The sequence below is a fragment of the Xylocopa sonorina genome, chromosome 12 (assembly GCF_050948175.1).
Source record: "Xylocopa sonorina isolate GNS202 chromosome 12, iyXylSono1_principal, whole genome shotgun sequence".
Classification (NCBI taxonomy): domain Eukaryota; kingdom Metazoa; phylum Arthropoda; class Insecta; order Hymenoptera; family Apidae; genus Xylocopa; species Xylocopa sonorina.
The window spans coordinates 826,592-851,399 of record NC_135204.1 but is presented as its reverse complement, the minus strand read 5'-3'; positions in this window follow the sequence as shown (position 1 = coordinate 851,399).

Here is a 24,808-nt window from a genome sequence, read left to right as displayed (position 1 = left end):
TCATGTACCGCAATATCGCATTTCATATAAACAGTTCAAAGTAAGTTAGAAGGTTGTAAAGCTCTATGCATCGCATAATGCTTATGTGCTTCTGTGCTTTATAATGCTCTGGGATGTGAGAAGGTCCTCAACCATCCTTAACCCCCTAAAGAGAAGTCAAAAGTCCAGTGGCCCTGCAGGTGGGCCATGGGAACGTGGCGCGCGAGGCGCTACGCAATTTAAATGATCAGGAGGATCCCGTCAGGGACACCCAAGGGGGCGAGAAGAGGAAATCGCCGAAGTCCACTGATCGATGGACCCGAACAATACCGAAGCCTACAGCCCACTCCACCAAGGAGCCTCGAGGAGGATTCAGGAGACCCGAGGACCACCAGCGAATTCAAGGAACCTGAAGAAGAGAACGTGAGAACTTATTCGCTAAAGCGTCCCATTTCTTGTGTCGCATATTGTATATTGTATCTTATATCGTGAAGCGAGTTATGATACCCGGTAATTCGCGGCGTGTTGCGTAGTTTCCCGCAGCCCTTGTTAGTTAAACCCACGTCGAGACCATAAATAAACATGCCGTGACTTCAGTATCTCGCGACCTGAGTGTGTGTACTTGGCTAGGCGTAGTCGAGAGGAGGAGCATTTCGAAGTTTCAAGGGATTGTTCCGCCCCAGGTTTCCCGGGGTCGTGTAGTCTATCGCTTTGCTACTTTCTGAGCAGCTGGCGCCCAAGAAAAGTTGTACGTGAGCGGATACCTTGGAACGATAGATCGCTTTATATTAAAGTACGTTTTACACCTTAAAGCATTTAGATAATTAACCCCTTCGAGCTTCCCTGACTTACTATATATATAGGTTTCCGTCACAACTAATAGGAAGCATCACTTTACATAGATATATAGAACACACATAGTTTTAAACGTAGAACTGAGAATTCGAGAACTTACTTTGAAACGTTAGTAGTGAGGAATTCCATCGGATTTCATAGAAATTCAGAACTTGCTTGCTATGAAACATAGGCAGATAAGGGCCATCGCGTTGCTTAGAACTTTAGAACTTGCTTACTTCAACAAAGATTTCTATTGGCTTCGTCCGTTCTTTTAGAAGAGTTTTTGATAAACCACATACTTTTCACGCTTCTGATATCTTTGAAAGTTCGCGAGATGTAATCGTTTAAGTTTTAAAATGATTACTTAGTGTGGATTATTATTTAGTAACTCGCTCTTAAACGAGTCTGCATAGGATATAATCCATAAGTTTTTAAGCCTCGAATTTATGCAGTTATTTGTTATTCACTTATTGCTCAAACGACAAAGATTCTGACCACTTCAAAATGGTTGACTTTCATCAATTTTCTTAAAAATTGAAATACTGCCCAACTGCTTGCATTAAAGACTGTAATTAAAGCTTTCAAAACATTTTACCTCTTATAGATGAATTCTGGAATTGAAATTGAATGTTTGACTTTTCTAACTCCTATTTAGACATCTTTCTATTGGAATGTTCAAGTATTTTTCATATTCGTAATTATTCAAAATGTTTTACTTGATTCTTTAATTTAATATTTAGAATTTTCTGAGAAGTATTTTTTATCGTAATGAACTATATAATTGCAATAATAATTCTTTATGAAATAACAATAACAGAAAGGTGTGTATCCATTCTTGTAGTTTTGTAAAGAGTATTTAATCTTACTATTTAAAATGAAACATTGAGAGCTGTTTACAATCTAATGGAATTTAATTACCTTTTGATTCAAATTCACAATGATAATCTTCCATAGTTCAACAATTTTGTGAGCTGTCCTCAGGAATCCGCAGCTCAGTACTTATAAAATGAACGTCACAAAGAACAGCCTAACCAAACGTATTCGAACCGATTTTTCAATACTAATCTTATCATGTTTAACTTATGCTGCAAACTATTGAAATGCCCTTCGAAAAGTGTTTATTCACAGTGAAGTAAACGGTAAGTATTACGCCTTCCACCACTGTTTACAATACGTATGTTTCATTTACTATCAAAACCGTGAGTACTATCGCCTTTCTTTACTTTTTGTAACCTTCAATGCCTTCATGTTACAGATCGTTAAACTTGCTTTAAAATGCTCTATCGTATTACGGAAGAATGGACATACCAATTCATTTTAAAAAATGAAGGTAACCTTCATATGTCCAACATAACTCCACTTACAAAAAAACTATTTTCATCAACGGATGGGCCCTTTGTACTATGCAATTTTATATTAGCAAAAACTTCTATGAAACTTATAGTTTCGTGGACATCTGAGGTGCTAATTATTACTGCCCCACCCTGTATATTGTTATGGATGTGTCCAACAAGGCAACGATGAACAGAGTTAAATTTAATATTATGATGTTTATTATTTTACTTATAGTATATTTGTTTTTCTGGAATTTTGCCAAAAAACAATGTTCACGATGTCGATAGATGAATATATTTGCTTTAGAATTACTAGAGCCAACAATTTCGAAAGTAGAATATTTCTTTACTTCGCTAACCGAATCATTGCAAACGTTAAGTAAAGTGCGTGCCTTTCAAAACAGTCAGATTCAAATTACGATACAACGTTTCCAAGAAATGGTACGTGCCACTGTCTTTTAATTTCCGTTCATTTAATCAAAGGAAATTTAATCGAAATATCCGCAAAATTTGAGGACAAAAAGTTATTGTAATTTTACGCAACATATATGATGGTGATAAAGGATAAGTATACGGAACTGAAAATGGAAAGTAGCGAGCAGAAAAAGAAACTGATGGAGCTACAAAGTAGATTGATACATCCGTCAAATGATGATTCTAGGTTAATAAAATCTGTTAATCAAAGAACTATTGCAAAAATCAAGTATAATCAATATTACTTCTGCTCAAAGGCTATAATAGAATTGGACCGAAATGGGTACAAAGCAGGCAATTATATCTATACGTTCTATTCTATGCAAAGGCACATATTTCAAAGAGAAAAGATGTGTTACTTACAAATTACTTATGTTCCTAGATATCTCACTAATTCAGGCTTCTTGTCTTGCAGAACTAATCATTCATTTAACATGTAAAGGGTAGTAAATAGTAAAAGATTTTTATATTTCGTAGCGTAGGCTGACATTTACTAATGGGGAAGCTGTTTCCATAAAAATTATAAGCAAATATGAAAAATGACTAAACTGCGCAATTTATTTATTTTGATTCCAAAATAGATACACCGGCACAAAACAAAGATATTAGAACTCGATTTTATTATTTTCTATAAACTAGCTCGATAGGGCGATTTTTTCCATAAAGTCGATTATTACTTTGTCATAAAAATATATACACTTATTTTATATATATTTTCTTCAATTTATTGTTACAAATTCGTGCAATTGAGGGTTACATTAAATACGATGAGAGCATGTTATTTCAAAAATTACACAAGGCGAAGTTAGGGACGCAACAGCACGAATTTTTATTTTATAAGTAATATTTTTATATAAATAAGTAGTCTATGATGGATTGAAAGAAATATATACGACTCGCTCGAAATGTGATCCTGCGTCATTTCTGAGGAGATTCATGAATGGAGCGATGATACGCGTGTCACCATGGTGCTGGTGCTGCGCGATTCGCTTGTCTAGAATGTGCTGGTAACACGTTCTGGCATTTTAGTTAACGAATCCGGTCACAGATGACTACGAATCAGTTGACACTCCTCGGAAGTGGCAATATAGTGTCGGCATGGTGTCGCTACCATCTTGCCGTTTGTTATCTGGGATGCTTTTTAGTGCATTATTCGGAATTGAATTTGAACACATAGCTACTTAATCGCGAATTTGTATGTATATATTATGTATGTATATAATAAGATATAAGAATATAAAACGAAGAACTATCCACTCCCATCAGGAGTAAAAACAATGTTTGGTACGCAAAGTTCATTGCAAAATATAATCAAGCAGTTAATATATCAAATCACAGCACACAATAAATCACTGAATGTATAATGATATGAATAGTAAGAAAAACATATTTACCTGTTAGATGTTTATAAATTCAAATTTAAAAGTCCAAGTCACATTTAATATATTATTGTTTAACAAGGTGATTTAATGTTGTTTCAAATAGGCGTGCAGAACTAGCTCGTACTTCTGTCAATATAATTGCATTCGAAAAATACAAAGGATAAAAGGAAATATTCTCCAATATATAACATATATAAATAAACGGATATAAGAAAAAACACTCGATCTCGGTGTAACGAGACAGGGGCGTCATCCTGCAGTAATCGTATAACACCTGTTCCGAGATGGTGTAGAGAGGGAATGTGGAGGATGAAAAGCATAAAATAACAGCAATGTAACTAAAGAGAAAGAGAAAGAAAATATGTGGAAGCATTGCATTTATTATGAGGAAATCCTAGAAATATCAAACAACAGATTATATACCATACTGTAAGGGTAAGGTGCAACGAAATAGACGATATCGTGAGAGAAACTAAAAAAATCGAGAAATTTAAAAAGAAAATAATAATTTAGATTGAGCGAATCAATATCACTGATCCCGGCAAGCTTAATGGAAAACGCATAACGATGAATCGGTTAGAGTATAAGATAGATGTTGGTCGCGGTTTGAGTAGTCCTGGGAATCCTTTGCCCGCATCAGGGCAGGCAGTAGGATGGTGGAGGGCCTGCCCTCCTGTTGCTTGGATCTATAGAATTCACATTCTTTTGTAGAGTAGAAGCAGATAATTATGCTTGTCATAGAAGATTACAGCTTACTTAATTCGAAACGTTGAAATGAGACGAGACATGGCATTGTATGATGCATTAGTACTCTATTGTCTCGACATGTAGACACTACGAAGGGCAATCCTCTTGCATGGAGCTGTAGAATTTACATTCTTATGAAGTTTTAAAGCAGATAAGCATAGAGCTATGCATAAGAGATTACAGCATTCTTACTTTGAAACGATGAAATGGGATGCGCCAGCGCATTGCATGGAGAATTCTAGCTCGATTGCTTTAACAGACAGACACTACGGAGCGCCATGCCGTTGCATGGAATTATATAGTTCACATTCTATTGAAGACCTCTAACAGTTAAGCATAATGTTATGGATATATGATTACAGATTCTTTGCATTGAAACGTTGAAATGAGATGCGACATCGCGCTGCATGAAGTATTAGAAATGTCTTGCTTGGACACGAAGAGATCTGGGAACGATATTCTGTTGCAAGTAAGTATAGGATTCACATCGTTCTAAGGTCTAGATGCAGACAAATGTAACATATTGCATAGAACATTGCAATTTACCATGAATCATTGAAATTACTTGCGACATCGTGTTGAATGAAGCAATAGAACTCTATTACTTCGAAAAGTAGACGTCTAAGAACGCAATTCCCTTGCAAGGAAGTGTAGAAATCACAGTCTTTTGACGTGTATATGCAGACAAGCATAACCAGATGTGTAGAGCATTTTTATCTTGTACATACTTCGAACTGTAGATATCAAATGCGATATCGCGTTTTATATAGCATTAGAAATCTATTGCTTCAATACGTGCACATCTAGAAACGCTACCTCCTGGCAAGATATTGTAGGATTTTTATACTGTTGACGTGTAGAAGCAGATAAACGTAACGCGTTTCATTGAATATTACATCTCAACATGCGGCATTGAAATGAGATGCGACATCGCGCGGAATCAGATAACAGAACCCTGTTGTTTTTACACGTTGACATCTAGAAACGCTATTCTCTTGCGAGGAAGTGTAGCATCACATTGTTTTGCAGTGTAGAAGCAGATAAGCATAGTCTGATTTACAGATCATTAAAATCAACATACATACTTCGAACTCTTGATGTGAAATGCTATATCGTATTCTATAAAGCATTAGAACTCCTTTGCCTCGATTCGCAGACATCTAGAAACACTGTTCCGTAGCAAGGAAGTGATGCATCCACTTTCATTTGAAGTGTAGACGAGATATACAGAACGCGTTGCATTGAGATTACATCTGATCATGTGACATAGAAATCAGATGCGATATCGCGTTCTTTGAAGAATTAGAACATTATTATTTCGATGCGTACACAGCTAGAAACGCTGTTCGGTAGCAAGCAAAAGCGGTATTTACATTATTTTCAAGTGCAGACGAGATATAAGTAACGCTTGCGTTGACGTTGCATCTTAACATGAGACATAAATATGAGATCCGACATAGCGCCACATGAAGTATTAGAAATCTATTGCATCGATACGTAGACATCTGGAAACGCTACTCCGAAGCAAGGAAGTGTGGCAATTACATTATTTTGAAGTCTAGATGAGATATACATAACTTGCTGCAATGAATAGTACATCTTATTGTGAGACATAGAAATGAGATGCGATATCGCGTTTTATGAAGCATTAGAACTCTAATGCTTCGATACGTAGACATCTAGGAACGCTATTCCGTCGCAAGGAAGCGTGATATTTACATTCCTTCGAAGTGCTGACGAGATATAATTAACACGATGCATTGATTTACATTTTAACATAAAACATAGAAATGTGATGCAACATCGCACTTTATGTAGCATTAGAAATCTAATGCTTCGATATCTCGTCATCTAGAAGCGCTATTTCGTAGCAAGGAAGTGTGAGATTTACATTCCTTTGAAGTGTTGACGAGATATACATGACACTACGCAATGAATATTATATCCTATCATGAAATATAGAAGTGAGATGCGACACCTGGTTTTAAGAAGCATTAAAATTCTATTTTTTCGATACGGAGACATCTGCAAACGCTATTTAATAGGAAGGAAGTGTCGGATTTACATTCTTTTGAAGTGAATACGAGGTATACATAACACTTCACAATGAATATTATACCTTATCACGAAACATAGAAATGAGATGCGATATCCCGTTCCAAGAAACATTATAACTCTATTGCTTCGATACGTAGACATCTGCAAACGCTATTTCCAAGCAGGGAAGTGTCGCATTTACATTCTTTTGAAGTGAATACGAGGTATACATAACACTCCACAATGAATATTATATCTTATCATGAAACATTGAAATGAGGAGCGATTTCGCATTTTAAGAAGCATTAGATCTGTATTGCTACGATACCTAGACATCTGCAAATGCTATTTCCTAGCAAGGAAGTGTCGCATTTACATTCAGTTGAAGTGTATGCGAGGTATACATGATACTTCGCAATGAATATTACATCTTACCATGAAACACAGAAATGAGATGCGATATCGCGTTTTGAGAAGCATTAGAACTCTAATGCTACGATATCTAGACATCTGCAAACGCTATTTCCTAGCAAGGAAGTGTCGCATTTACATTCAGTTGAAGTGTATGCGAGGTGTATATGATACTTCGCAATGAATATTACATCTTACCATGAAGCATAGGAATGAGATTCGATATCGCGTTTTGAGAAGCATTAGAACTCTAATGCTACGATATCTAGACATCTGCAAACGCTATTTCCTAGCAAGGATGTGTCGCATTTACATTCTTCTGAAGTGAATGCGAGGTATACATAACACTGCACAATGAATATTTTATGTAGTCATGAAACACAGAAATGAGATGCGCGTCACGTCGCGAGGGTGGAAAATTTCCGTTTTATTCGCGAATGACACGCAGCCAGAAAACGGAATCGGCACGCTTAATTACGACGGGTTCCGGGTTCCTTTCGTGGGAGAACGAACACTTTCAAAACGCGATCGCGGTAAACAGGAAAGATCCTACCTTTGCTGTCTTGAATCGTTGTTAATTTAGTATCCCTTCCTGAGAAACTGTTGCTGTCGGGGATCGTTTTCCGGAATCGTCCCTACGTAAGGGCTGCGAGGCTGGATCGTAAGAAGGATGAGTCTCCAACGTATCTGGGTTTCTGTGCTGATCGGCATCCCTTGGCCGGAAGAAGACGACGGAGCAGGTTGTTGAGGAGCCACTGGAACGGTGGTGTCCGAACGAAGAGACGAAAGGGCTTCGATGCCCACGTAATCACGCACAAGTCGGCGTAGGTAATTCTTCCGTCCCGCACGTCGAGCTTTACGTTTTGGATTGAGACACATTCGCGTCTAGTTCCAGCAATCCGGATACGAATCGGATAAGCGGCGTTCCTCTCTAACCTATCGGTCCAGAAGGGTAAAACGTTGACTATATCCGCACGTAGTTTCCGCTGTGGATCGGCGAAGCTAAGCGGCGGTCCGCTCTAACCAGCCGGTTACCAAGGTCAACTAGCGATTGGGTTCGAATGATGGTTATCCACGCGATAGCTCGTGGAAGAATTCGTAGATAATAATGAATTTAGAGGATAATAATTAAACTTGTGGATGTAAGGTAAAATAAAATATATTCTAATATAAACCTAAGCTTACACTGACTTCCCTAAGGCTAAGTTAAAGATAGACTTAACGTTTAGAATTGGAATGAATTAGCTTGAACTAGAATTGAAGTAGAATTAGAAACACCTCCGATTGAGGTGATGAATGGCCCGGAAGCATTGAGAGCGAGATGGGAACTCCTCGGTTCAGAGGACTGATCGGAACTGATCTTCAGCTCGCGTGTCCGCGACCTCCTCGAGTCGCATGGCGTGCGAGTCGCTGGACCCCGGAATGGGGCGGCCGGTCGGAGTAGGGCGCGGCTCGCGTTAAGCGTGAGCCGAGGGCGTCGGACGGTTGCTTGGGCGTATCGATACGTATGACTATGAGAATTCGCAGATATATTAGGAACTATGTGTGTGTTGTTTGCGTATATACATTAGTTGTGTCGTGTACTTAATTCTAGAACGTTCTTATGAATATACATTATCAAAATAAGAATAATGGGAGGATGACCTAGGCGAATCGGTGAGATGCTCGGTGATCTGTTCGTGCGGCTGGAGGCTGCATGTCTCCCAACTCTGGCGATAGCGCGCATCGACGCGCGGTCGTACGGCCGATCTCCTGGGTGCTCGTGGATATCTGGCTGCCTTGGCTCGGCGTTCGGTCTGCTTTCCCGTGTGTGAAGGCGCTCTTTCCACGCAGTTGGTTGCGCCTGGCGGTAGATGCGTCGCTGTCGGATGCTGTGGGTGCCGCTGGGGGGTGGAAGGCTGTACGCTGGACGTTGCAATACGAAGTAGACATAACACGCCACAATGAATATTATATCTTATCACGAAACATAGAAATGAGATGCGATATCGCGTTTTAAGAAGCATCAGAACTCTATTGCTACGATACGTAGACATCTGCAAGCGCTATTTTATAGCAAGGAAGTGTCGCATTTACATTCTTTTGAAGAGAATACGAGGAATACATGACACTTCGCAATGAATATTACATCTTATCATGAAACATTGAAATGTGATGCGATATCTCGATTTAAGAAGCATTAGAAATCTACTGCTTCGATACGTAGACATCTGCAAACGCTACTTCCTAGCAAGGAAGTGTCGCATTTACATCCATTTGAAGTGTAGACGAGATATACATAACACTGCACAATGAATATTATATCTTAGCATGAAACATAGAAATGAGATGCGATATCGCGATTTAAGGAGCACTTGAACTCTATTGCTTCGATACGTAGACATCTACAAAACGCTATTTCCCAGCAAGGAAGTTTCGCACTTACATTCTTTTGAAGGGAATACGAGGTATACATAACACTCCACAATGAATATTATATCGTATCATGAAGCAAAGAAATGAGATGCGATATCGCGATTTAAGGAGCATTAGAACTCTATTGCTTCGATACGTAGACATCTGCAAACGCTACTTCCTAGCAAGGAAGTGTTGCATTTACATTCAGTTGAAGTGTATGCGAGGTACACATGACACTTCGCAATGAATATTGTATCTTATCATGAAACATAGAAATGAGATACGATATCTCGTTTTAAGAAGCTCTAGAACTCTATTGCTTCGATACGTAGAAATCTTCCGACGCTATTTCCTAGCAAAGAAGTGTCGCATTTACATTCATTAGAAGTGTTTGCGAGGTATACATGACACTTCGCAATGAATATTATATCTTATCATGAAACATTGAAATGAGATGCGATATCGCGTTTCAAGAATCATTAGAACCCAATTGCTACGATACGTAGACATCTGCAAACGCTATATCCTAGCAAGGAAGTGTCGCAATTACATTCAGTTGAAGTGTTTGCGAAGTATACATGACACTTCGCAATGAATATTATATCTTATCATGAAACATAGAAATGGGATGCGATATCGCGTTTTAAGAAGCATTAGAACACTATTTCTGCGTTACGTAGACATCCGCAAACGCTATTTCCTAGCAAGGAAGTGTCGCATTTACAATCATTTGACGTGTAGACGAGGAATACATAACACTTCGCAATGAATATTACATCTTATCATGAAACATAAAAATGTGTTGCGATATCGTGATTTAAAAAGCATCAGAACTCTATTGCTACGATACGTAGACATCTGCAAGCGCTATTTTATAGCAAAGAAGTGTCGCATTTACATTCTTTTGAAGAGAATACGAGGAATACATGACACTTCGCAATGAATATTACATCTTATCATGAAACATTGAAATGTGATGCGATATCTCGATTTAAGAAGCATTAGAAATCTACTGCTTCGATACGTAGACATCTGCAAACGCTACTTCCTAGCAGGGAAGTGTCGCATTTTGCATTCATTTGAAGTGTAGACGAGATATGCATAACACTGCACAATGAATACTATATCTTATCATGAAACATAGAAATGAGATGCGATATCGCGTTTTAAGGAGCATTAGAGTTCAATTGCTTCGATACATAGACATCTGCAAACGCTATTTCCTAGCAAGGAAGTGTCGCATTTACAGTCATTTAAAGTGTATGCGAGGTGAAGATAACACTTCGCAATGAATATTATATCTTATCATGATACATAGAGATGTGAAGCGATATCACGTTCTAAGAAGCATTAGAACACTATTGCTTTGATACGTAGAAATCTGCAAGCGCTACTTCCTAGCAAGGAAGCGTCGCACTTACATTCTTTTGAAGTGAATACGAGGTATATATGACACTTCGCAATGAATATTATGTCTTATCATGAAACATAGAAATGTGATGCGATATCTCGTTTTAAGAAGCTTTAGAACTCTATTGCTTCGATGCGTAGACATCTGCAAACGCTACTTCCTAGCAAGGAAGAGTCGCATTTACATTCTTTTGAAATGAATACGAGGTATAAGTGACACTTCGCAATGATTATTGTATCTTATCATGAAACATAAAATGGAGATGCGACATAGCGTTTTGAGAAACATTAGAACTCCATTGCTACGATACGTAGACATCTGCAAACGCTACTTCCTAGCAAGGAAGTGTCGCATTTACATTCAGTTGAAGTGTATGCGAGGTACACGTGACACTTCGCAATGAATATTATATCTTATCATGAAACATAGAAATGAGATACGATATCTCGTTTTAAGAAGCTCCAGAACTCTATTGCTTCGATACGTAGAAATCTTCCGACGCTATTTCCTAGCAAGCAAGTGTCGCATTTACATTCATTAGAAGTGTTTGCGAGGTATACATGACACTTCGCAATGAATATTATATCTTATCATGAAACATTGAAATGAGATGCGATATCGCGTTTCAAGAATCATTAGATCCCAATTGCTACGATACGTAGACATCTGCAAACGCTATATCCTAGCAAGGAAGTGTCGCAATTACATTCAGTTGAAGTGTTTGCGAGGTATACATGACACTTCGCAATGAATACCATATCTTATCATGAAACATAGAAGTGAGATGCGATATCGCGTTTTAAGAAGCATTAGAAGTCTATTGCCTCGATACGTAGTCATCTGGAAACGCTATTTCCTAACAACGAAGTGTCGCATTTACATTCCCTTGAAGTGTATACGAGGTATACATAACACTTCGCAATGGATATTATGTCATATCATGAAACATTTGAAACGAGATGCGATATCGCGTTTTAAGAAGCATTAGAACTCTATTAGTTCGATACGTGGACATCTGGAAACGCTATGTCCTAGCGAGGAAGTGTGGCATTTACATTTTATTGAAGTGTAGACGCGGCATACGTAACACTTCGCAATGAATATTATATCTTATCACGAAACATAGAATTGAGATGCGATATCGTTTTTAAACAAGCATTAGAACTCTGTTGCATCGATACGCAGACATCTATAAACTCTATTACGTCGGAAGGAAGAGTGGTATTTACATTCTTGTGACGTGCAGGCGAGATATACATAAGGGGTTGCATTGAATATTACATTTTATCATGAGACATAGAAATGAGATGCGATTTCACGTTTTATGAAGATTTAGAACACTATTGCTTCGATATGTAGTGTGACGTGGTGATGTCACAAGGCTTGCTCACCCTCCCCCCCTGCTAAGGTTAGACTAGGTCGCAGATCATCACCCATGCGAGAAGCGCGACACGGACAATCGCGATAGCTGTACTTCCGAGTAGCGTGAAATACGCAATGGTAGAACATCCCCCCCCCCCGTTCTTTTCTCGCTCTCCGTTCGACGGATTAAACTCTCGAGCTGATTGAAGAAGCGACCCAGGAGACACTCCTTCGGCGGATTAAAATACCGCAGTTTCGCGGAAGGGCTGTGCGCCGAGGTAGCGTGACGGGCTCGACGGTGGAGGAGTAGGGAAGTGAGCTAGAAGAGACTCTGAAGTCCGAGGGATACGATCCAAGGCCCTGCAACGGTACGACCGTTGCCATAGCCCATGGAGACGAACAGGATGGACTCCGGGTGTGAGAAGAACCTCCACCCCTCCCCTGAGCCCATGAAGAGGAAAATGCAAGATGCGCAGCGGAACTGCTGGTGAGCCGTGGAAAGCGGGGCGCGCGACAAGCGCCGCAGTTCAAATAATCCAGTGGACCCCCTCTAGACACACCAGAGGGGGCGATCAGGGAAGATCACCGAAATCCACCGATCGATGCCCCGAACAATACCGAAGCATATAGCCCTACCCCACCAAGGAGCCCTAAGGAGGATCTAAGGGGATCCGAAGACTCCCAGCAAACCTATATAACGAGCTCGCCAGCATGAAGACTGCCTCTACTTCTTAGCGACTTCTTAGCGACTACTTAGCGACGACTTAGCGAAGACTTAGCAAAGACTTAGCGAAGACTTAGCAAAGACTTGGCGAGCAACCTAGCGAACGAGTGTACGGAGCGATTTGGAGGAGAGAGAGAGAGAGAGAGAAAGAGAGAGAAGGACAGAGCGAGACCCAGAATTGTTGGAAACGAGAGCGTGAGTCCTTATACGCAAAAGCGTCCCATTTTTTCCTGCCGCATTTCTGATATCGCGTATTGTATCTTGTATCGTATAACGGGTGGTGATCCCCGATCATTCGCGACGTATCGTATAACATTTAGTAATCCCGCGTCGAGGGGATGTATACTAGTTTTGCTACTGCTTGAGTAGCTGGCGCCCAAAGAGTCCCAGCCTCGCAGCTTCGAAATACTCGCTGGATAGGAAATACATTGTTCTGTACTTGGCGTTGGCGAATCCGCGGACGGCAGCATCGCGCGGATATTTTCTACCCCGGATTAAACTCCTGTATACCCCTTTATTATTGGTTCTATATGACCCCTTTCTTGCGGATTGTAACGGGAAAACCCGTCACAGTAGACATCGAAGGACGCTATTCCGTTCCAAAGATGTGCGGGATTTACATTCTTCTGAAGTGTTGACGAGATATACATTACGCTTGGTATATATTATTATATTGGTATAGCATCTTATCATGAAACATAGGAATGTGGTCCGATGACACCTTCTATGAAGAGTTACAACTCTATTGCTTCGATACGTAGACATCTAGAAACGCTATTCCGTCGGGAGGAAGTGTGGGGTTTACATTCTCATCAAGTATTGACAAGATATAAATAACGCATTGCGTTGGACATTTCATCTAATCATGAGACATAGAAATGAGATGCTATAACGCGTTTTATGAAGCATTAGAACTCCATTGCTGCGGTATTTAGACATCTAGAAACGCTATTCCGTCGCAAGTATGTGTGTGACTAACATTCTCTTGAAGTATTGGCGAGATATACGTTACGTGTTGCTTTGATTTGCATCCTATCATGACAAACAACTACATTGCTACGGAATATTGTTTCTAGATCCCTACGTATCGAATCAGTAGGGCTCCAATGCTTCTTAAAACGCAATAATGCATCTCATTCCTATGTTTCATGATAAGATATAATGTACATTGCAAAGTGTTACGTATACCTCGTCTGCACTATAAAAGAATGTAAACGACACACATCCATGATTGAAAATGCGTTTCCAGATGTCTACTTATCGATGCAATAGAGTTCTAGTGCTTCTTGAAACGCGATATCATATCTCATTTCTATGTTTCATTATAAGATATAATAGTCATTGCGAAGTGCTATGTATACCTCGTCCACACTTCAAAAGAATGTAACTACCACACTTCCTTACTAGGAAATAGCGATACCAGGTGTCTATGTATCGAAGTAATAGAGTTCCAATGCTCCTTAAAACGCGATATCGCATCTCATTTCTGTCTCATGATAAGATATAATATTCATCGCGACGTGTTATGCATACCTCGTATACACTTCAATAGAATGTAAATGCCACACTTCCTTGCTAGGAAATGCGTATCCAGATGTCTACGTATCTAAGCACTAGTGTTCCAATGCTTCTTAAAACGGGATATCGCATTTCATTTATATGTTTCATGGTATGATATAATATTCATTGCGAAAAGTTATATATACCTCGTCAACACTTCATAAAAATGTAAATACCACATTTCCTTTCTAGGAAATAGCAGTTCCAAATGTCTACGTATCAAAGCAATAGAGTTCTAATGCTTCATTAAATGCGATATCGCATCTCAGTTCTACGTTGCATGGTAAGACATAATATTCATTGCGAAGAGTTACGTATACCTCATCTACACTTCAAAAGAATGTAAATGCCATACTTCCTTGCTAGGAAATGCGTATCCAGATATCTACTTATCGAAGCAATATAGTTCTAATGCTTCTTAAACCGCGATGTCGCTCCTCATTTCTATGTTTCATGATAAGATGTAATATTCATTGCGAATTGTCATGTATACCTCGAATTCACTTCAACGGAATGTAAATGCGACACTTCCTTTCTAGGAAATAGCGTTTGCAGATGTCTACGTATCGTAGCAATAGAGGTCTAATGCTTCTTGGAACGCTATATCGCATCTCATTACTGTGTTTCATGATAATATATAATATTCACTGCGAAGTGTCATGTATACCTCGTATTCACTTCAAAATAATGTAAATGCGACACTTCCTTGCTAGGAGATAGCGTTTGCAGGTGTCTTCGTATCGAAGCAATAGTGTTCTAATGCTTCTTAAATTGCGATATCGCATCTCATTTCTATGTTTCGTGACAAGATATAATATTCATTGCGAAATGTGGCTTACAACTCGCATACGCTTCAAATGAATGTAATTGCGACACTTCCTTGCTAGGAAATAGCGTTTGCAGATGTCTACGTATCGAAGCAATTATGTTCTAATGCTTCATAAATCGCGATATCGCATCTCGTTTCTATGCTTCATGTTTAGATATAATATTCATTGCGAAGTGTCATGCATAAATCGTACTCACTTCAAAAGAATGTAAATGCGACACTTCCTTGCGGGGATGTTGCGTTTGCAGATGTCTACGTATCGAAGCAATAGAGTTCTAATGCTTCTCAAAACGCGATATTGCTACTCATTACTATGTTTCATGATAATATATAATATTCATTGTGGGGTGTTATGTATACATCGTATTCACTTCAAAAGAATGTAAACACGACACTTCCTTGCCAGGAAATTGCGTCTGCAGATGTCTGCGTATCGTGGCAATGGGTTTCTAATGCTTCATAAAAAGCGATATCGCATCTCATTTCTATGTTTCATGAATACATATAATATTCAATGCGAGGTGTCATGTATACCTCGTATTCAGTTCAAAAGAATGTAAATGCGACACTTCCTTGCTAGGAAATGGCGTTTGCAGATGTCTACGTATCGTGGCATTAGAGTTCTAATGCTTCTCAAAACGCGATATGGCTTCTCATTTCTATGTATCATGATAATATGTAATATTCATTGCGAAGTGCCATGTATACCTCGCATACACTTCAATTGAATGTACATGCGACACTTCCTTGCTAGGAAATAGCGTTTGCCGATGTCTACGTATCGTGGCATTAGAGTTCTAATGCTTCTCAAAACGCGATATCGCTTCTCATTTCTATGTTTCATGATAATATATAATATTCATTGCGATGTGTCATGTATACCTCGCATACACTTAAAATGAATGTAAATGCGACACTTTCTAGCTAGGAAATGGCGTTTGCAGATGTCTACGTATCGAAGCAATAGTGTTCTAATGCTTCTTAAATCTTCATATCGCATTTCATATCTACGTTTCCGGATAAGATATAATATTCATTGCGAAGTGTCATGTATACCTCGCATACACTTAAAATGAATGTAAATGCGACACTTCCTTGCTAGGAAATAGTGTTTGCAGATGTCTACGTATCGAAGCAATAGAGTTCTAATGCTTCTTATATCTCCATATCGCATCTCATTTCTATGTTTCATGATAAGATATAATATTCGCAATGCAGTGTCATGTATACCTCACATACACTTCAAATGAATGTGAATGCGACAGTTCCTTGCTAGGAAATAGCGTTTGCAGATATCTACGTATCGAAGCAATAGAGTTCTAAAGCTTCTTAAATCGCGATATCGCATCTCATTTCTATGTTTCATGATAAGATATAATATTCTTCATGCAGTGTTATGAATACCTCGTATTCACATCAAAAGAATGTAAATGAGACTCTTTCTTGCTGGGAAATACCGTTTGCAGATGTCTACGTATCGAAGCTATAGTTTTCTAATGCTTCTTAAATCGTCATATCGCATCTCATACCTACGTTTCATGATAAGATATAATATTCATTGCGAAGTGTCATGTATACCTCGTATTCCTTTCAAAAGAATGTAAATGCGACACTTCCTTGCTAGGAAGCAGCGTTTGCTGATGTCTACGTATCGAAGCAATAGGGATCTAATGCTTCTTAAATCGCCATATCGCATCTCATATTGATGATAAGATATAATATTCACTGCGCAGTGTTGTGTATATCTCGTCTATACTTCAAATGGATGTAAATGCGACACTTCCTTGCTAGGAAATAGCGTTTGCAGATGTCGACGTATCGAAGCAATAGAATTCTAATGCTTCTTAAATCGTCATATCGCATCGCATTTCTATGTTTCATGATAAGATATAATATTCATTGCGAAGTGTCATGTATACTTCGTATTCCTTTCGAAAGGATGTAAATGCGACACTTCCTTCCTAGGAAGTAGCGTTTGCAGATGTCTACGTATCGAAGCACTAGAGTTCTAATGCTTCTTAAATCGCCATATCGCATCTCATATTGATGATAAGATATAATATTCATTGCGTAGTGTCATATATAGCTCGCATACACTTCAAATGAATGTAAAAGCGACACTTCCTTGCTAGGAAGTAGCGTTTGCAGATGTCTACGTATCGAAGCAATAGAGTTCTAGTGCTTCTTAAGAAAGGTATCGTCACTCATTTCTATGTTTCATGATAATATATAATATTCATGGCGAAGGGTCATGTATAGCTCGCATTCACTTCAAAACAATGCAAATGCGACTCTTCTTTGCTAGGAAATAGCGTTTTCAGTTGTATACGAATCGAAACAATAGAGTTCTAATGCTTCTTAAAAGGAGATGTCGCATCTCATCTCTATGTTTCGTGATAAGGTATAATATTCATTGCGAAGTGTCATGAATACCTCGTATTCACTTCAAAAGAATGTTAATACGACACTTCCTTACTATTAAACAGCGTTTGCAGATGTCTATGTATCGTAGCAATAGGGATCTAATGCTTCTTAAAACGTGAAATCGCATTCCATTTCTGTGTTTCATGATTAGATATAATATTCATTGCAAAGTGTTATGTATTCCTAGTCTACGCTTCAAATTAATGTAAATGCGACACTTCCTTGCTATTAAATAGTGTTAGCAGATGTCTACGTATCGTAGCAATAGAGTTCTAACGCTTCTTAAAACGCGATATCGCACCTAATTTCTATGTATCATGATAAGATATAATGTTCATTGCGAATTGTCATGTATACCTCGAATTCACTTCAACGGAATGTAAATGCGACACTTCCTTTCTAGGAAATAGCGTTTGCAGATGTCTACGTATCGAAGCAATAGTGTTCTAATGCTTCTTAAATCTTCATATCGCATTTCATATCTACGTTTCCGGATAAGATATAATATTCATTGCGAAGTGTCATGTATACCTCGCATACACTTAAAATGAATGTAAATGCGACACTTCCTTGCTAGGAAATAGTGTTTGCAGATGTCTACGTATCGAAGCAATAGAGTTCTAATGCTTCTTATATCTCCATATCGCATCTCATTTCTATGTTTCATGATAAGATATAATATTCGCAATGCAGTGTCATGTATACCTCACATACACTTCAAATGAATGTGAATGCGACAGTTCCTTGCTAGGAAATAGCGTTTGCAGATATCTACGTATCGAAGCAATAGAGTTCTAAAGCTTCTTAAATCGCGATATCGCATCTCATTTCTATGTTTCATGATAAGATATAATATTCTTCATGCAGTGTTATGAATACCTCGTATTCACATCAAAAGAATGTAAATGAGACTCTTTCTTGCTGGGAAATACCGTTTGCAGATGTCTACGTATCGAAGCTATAGTTTTCTAATGCTTCTTAAATCGTCATATCGCATCTCATACCTACGTTTCATGATAAGATATAATATTCATTGCGAAGTGTCATGTATACCTCGTATTCCTTTCAAAAGAATGTAAATGCGACACTTCCTTGCTAGGAAGCAGCGTTTGCTGATGTCTACGTATCGAAGCAATAGGGATCTAATGCTTCTTAAATCGCCATATCGCATCTCATATTGATGATAAGATATAATATTCACTGCGCAGTGTTGTGTATATCTCGTCTATACTTCAAATGGATGTAAATGCGACACTTCCTTGCTAGGAAATAGCGTTTGCAGATGTCGACGTATCGAAGCAATAGAATTCTAATGCTTCTTAAATCGTCATATCGCATCGCATTTCTATGTTTCATGATAAGATATAATATTCATTGCGAAGTGTCATGTATACTTCGTATTCCTTTCGAAAGGATGTAAATGCGACACTTCCTTCCTAGGAAGTAGCGTTTGCAGATGTCTACGTATCGAAGCACTAGAGTTCTAATGCTTCTTAAATCGCCATATCGCATCTCATATTGATGATAAGATATAATATTCATTGCGTAGTGTCATATATAGCTCGCATACACTTCAAATGAATGTAAAAGCGACACTTCCTTGCTAGGAAGTAGCGTTTGCAGATGTCTACGTATCGAAGCAATAGAGTTCTAGTGCTTCTTAAGAAAGGTATCGTCACTCATTTCTATGTTTCATGATAATATATAATATTCATGGCGAAGGGTCATGTATAGCTCGCATTCACTTCAAAACAATGCAAATGCGACTCTTCTTTGCTAGGAAATAGCGTTTTCAGTTGTATACGAATCGAAACAATAGAGTTCTAATGCTTCTTAAAAGGAGATGTCGCATCTCATCTCTATGTTTCGTGATAAGGTATAATATTCATTGCGAAGTGTCATGAATACCTCGTATTCACTTCAAAAGAATGTTAATACGACACTTCCTTACTATTAAACAGCGTTTGCAGATGTCTATGTATCGTAGCAATAGGGATCTAATGCTTCTTAAAACGTGAAATCGCATTCCATTTCTGTGTTTCATGATTAGATATAATATTCATTGCAAAGTGTTATGTATTCCTAGTCTACGCTTCAAATTAATGTAAATGCGACACTTCCTTGCTATTAAATAGTGTTAGCAGATGTCTACGTATCGTAGCAATAGAGTTCTAACGCTTCTTAAAACGCGATATCGCACCTAATTTCTATGTATCATGATAAGATATAATGTTCATTGCGAATTGTCATGTATACCTCGAATTCACTTCAACGGAATGTAAATGCGACACTTCCTTTCTAGGAAATAGCGTTTGCAGATGTCTACGTATCGTAGCAATAGTGGTCTAATGCTTCTTGGAACGCTATATCGCATCTGATTACTGTGTTTCATGATAATATATAATATTCACTGCGAAGTGTCATGTATACCTCGCATACACTTCAAATGAATGTAAATGCGACACTTTCTTGCTAGGAAATAGCGTTTGCAGTTGCCTACGTATCGTAGCATTAGTGCACTAATGCTTCTCAAAACGCGATATCGTTTCTCATTTCTATGTTTCATGATAATATATAATATTCATTGCTTAGTGCCATGTATACCTCGCATACACTTCAAATGAATGTAATTGCGACACTTTCTTGCTAGGAAATAGCTTTTGCAGATATCTACGTATCGAAGCAGTAGTGTCCTAATGCTTCTTAAATCGCGATATCGCATCTCATTTCTATGTTTCATGATAAGATTTAGTATTCATTGTGCAGTGTTATGTATACATCGTATTCACTTCAAAAGAATGTAAACGCGACACTTCGTTGCCAGGAAATAGCGTTTGCAGATATCTACGTATCGTACCATTAGTGTTCTAATGCTTCTCAAAACGCGATATCGCTACTCATTCTCATGTTTCATGATAAGATATAATAGTCATTGTGGAGTGTTATGTAAACCTCGTATTTACTTCAAAAGAATGTAAACGCGACACTTCCTTGCTAGGAAGCAGCGTTTGCTGATGTCTACGTATCGAAGAAATGGACATCTAATGCTTCATAAATCGCCATATCGCATCTCATTTCTATGTTTCATGATAAGATATAATATTCATTGTGCAGTATTATGTATACCTCGTATTCACCTCAAAAGAATGTAATTGCGACACTTCCTTGCTAGGAAATAGCGTTTGCAGATGTCTAGATATCGAAGCAATAAGGGTCTAATGCTTCTTGTATTGCCATATCGCATCTCATTTCTATGTTTCATGATAAGATATAACATTCATTACGAAGTGTTATGCATCGCTCGTCTACAATTCAAACGAATGTAAGTGCGACACTTCCTTTCTAGGAAATTACGTTTCCAGATGTCTACGTATCGTAACAATAGAGTTCTAATGCTTCTTAAAACGCGATATCGCATCTCATTTCTATATCTCATGATGAGATATAACATTCATTACGAAGTGTTATGTTTACCTCGTATTCACTTCAAAAGAATGTAAATGCGACACTTTCTTGCTAGGAAATAGCGTTTGCAGATGTCTACGTATCGTAGCAATACAGTTCTAATGCTTCCCAAAAGGCGATATCGCATCTCATTTCTATGTTTCATGATAAGATATAATATTCATTGCGGAGTGGCATGTATACCTCGCATACACTACAAATGAATGTAAATGCGACACTTCCTTGCTAGGAGATAGCGTTTGCAGATGTCTACGTATCGAAGCAATAGAGTTCTTACGCTTGTTAAAACGCGATTTTGCATCTCATTTCTGTGTCTCATGATGAGATATAACATTCATTACGAAGTGTTATGTTTACCTCGTATTCACTTCAAAAGAATGTAAATGCGACACTTTCTAGCTAGGAAATAGCGTTTGCAGATGTCTACGTATCATAGCAATACAGTTCTAATGCTTCCCAAAAAGCGATATCGCATCTCATTTCTATGTCTCATGATAAGATATAATATTCATTGCGAAGTGTTATGTATTCCTCGTATTCAATTCAAAAGAATGTAAATGCGACACTTCCTTGCTAGGAAATAGCGTTTGCAGATGACTACGTATCGAAGCAATAGTGTTCTAATGCTTCTTAAATCGCGATTTCGCATCTCATTTCTATGTTTCATGATAAGATGTAATATTCATTGTGCAGTGTTATGTATACCTCGTATTCACATCAAAGGAATGTAGATGCGACACTTCTTTGCTAGGAAGTAGCGTTTGCAGATGTCTACGTTTCGAAGCAATAGAGTTCTAATGCTTCTTATATCGCCATATCGCATCTCATTTCTATGTTTCATGATAAGATATAATATTCATTGTGCAGTGTTATGTATACCTCGTATTCACTTCAAAAGAATGTAAATGCGACATTTCCTTGCTAGGAAGTAGCGTTTGCGGATGTCTACGTATCGAAGCAATAGAGTTCTAATGCTTCTTAAATCGTCATATCGTATCTCATTTCTATGTTTCATGATAAGATATAATATTCATTGCAAAGTGTTATTTATACCTCGTATTCAATTCAAAAGAATGTAAACGCGACACTTCCTTGCCAGGAAATAGCGTTTGCAGATATCTACGTATCGAAGCCATAGTGTTCTAATGCTTCTTAAATCGCGTTATCGCATCTCATTTCTATGTTTCATGATAAGATATAATATTCATTGTGCAGTGTTATGTATACCTCGTATTCACTTCAAAAGAATGTAAATGCGACACTTCCTTGCTAGGAAATAGAGTTTGCAGATGTGTACGTATCGTAGCAAAAGTGTACTAATGCTTCCTAAAACGCGATATCTCATCTCATTTCTATGTTTCATGATAAGATATAATATTCATCGTGCAGTGTTATGTATACCTCGTAATCACTTCAGAAGAATGTAAATACGACACTTCCTTGCTAGGAAATAGCGTTTCCAGATGTCTACGTATCGAAACACTGGAGTTCTAATGCTTCTTAAAACGCGACATCGCATCTCATTTCTATGTTTCATGATAAGATGTAATATTCATTGTGCAGTGTTATGTATACCTCGTATTCACATCAAAGGAATGTAGATGCGACACTTCCTTGCTAGGAAGTAGCGTTTGCAGATGTCTACGTTTCGAAGCAATAGAGTGCTAATGCTTCTTATATCGCCATATCGCATCTCATTTCTATGTTTCATGATAAGATATAATATTCATTGTGCAGTGTTATGTATACCTCGTATTCACTTCAAAAGAATGTAAATGCGACATTTCCTTGCTAGGAAGTAGCATTTGCAGATATCTACGAATCGAAGCAATAGAGTTCTAATGCTTCTTAAATCGTCATATCGTATCTCATTTCTATGTTTCATGATAAGATATAATATTCATTGTGCAGTGTTATGAATACCTCGTATTCACTTCAAATGAATGTGAATGCGACAGTTCCTTGCTAGGAAATAGTGTTACCAGATATCTACGTAACCAAGCAATAGAGTTCTAATGCTTCCTATATCGTCATATCGCACCTCATTTCTATGTTTCATGATAATATATAATATTCACTGCGATGTGTCATGTATACCTCGCATACACTTAAAATGAATGTAAATGCGACACTTCGTTGCTAGGAAGTAGCGTTTGCAGTTGTCAACGTATCGAAGCAATAGGGATCTAATGCTTCTTATATCGCCATATCGCTTCTCATTTCTATGTTTAATGATAATATATAATATTCACTGCGAAGTGTCATGTATATCTCGGATACATTTCAAATGAATGTAAACGCGACACTTGCTTGCCAGGAAATAGCGTTTGCAGATATCTACGTATCGAAGCCGTAGTGTTCTAATGCTTCTTAAATCGCGTTATCGCATCTCATTCCTATGTTTCATGATAAGATATAATATTCATTGTGCAGTGTTATGTATACCTCGTATTCACTTCAAAAGAATGTAAATGCGACACTTCCTTGCTAGGAAATACCGTCTGCAGATGTCTACGTATCGAAGCAATAGAGTTCAATTTCTTCATAAATCGCGATATCGCACCTCATTTCTATGTTTCATGATAAGATATAATATTCATTGCGAAGTGTCATGTATACCTCGTATTCACTTCAAATGAATAAAAATGCGACACTTCCTTGCTAAGAAATAGCGTTTGCAGTTGTCTACGTATCGTAGCAATAGAGTTCTAATGCTTCTTAAAACGAGACATCGCATCTCATTTCTATGTTTCATGATAAGATATAATATTCATTGTGCAGTGTTATGTATACCTCGTATTCACTTCAAAAGAATGTGAATGCGACACTTCCTTGCTAGGAAGTAGCGTTTGCACATGTCTACGTATCGAAGCAATAGTGTTCTAATGCTTCTTAAATCGTCATATCGCATCTCACTTCTATGTTTCATGATAAGATATAATATTCATTGCGAAGTGTCATGTATACCTCGTATTCCTTTCAAAAGAATGTAAATGCGACACCTCCTTGCTAGGAAGTAGCGTTTGCAGATGTCTACGTATCGAACCAATAGTTTTCTAATGCCTCTTAAACCGCCATATCGCATCTCACTTCTATGTTTCATGATAAGATATAATATTCATTGTGCACTGTTATGTATATCTCGACTATACTTCAAATGAATGTAAATGCGACTCTTCCTTGCCAGGAAATAGCGTTTGCAGGTGTCTACGTATCGTGGCATTAGGGTTCTAATGCTTCTCAAAACGCGATATCGCTTCTCATTTCTATGTTTCATGATAATATAAAATATTCATTGCGATGTGTCATGTATACCTCGCATACACTTAAAATGAATGTAAATGCGACACTTCCCTGCTAGGAAATAGCAATAGCAGATGTCTGCGTATCGAAGCAATAGATTTCTAAAGCAGGCTAATTCGCGATATCGCATCT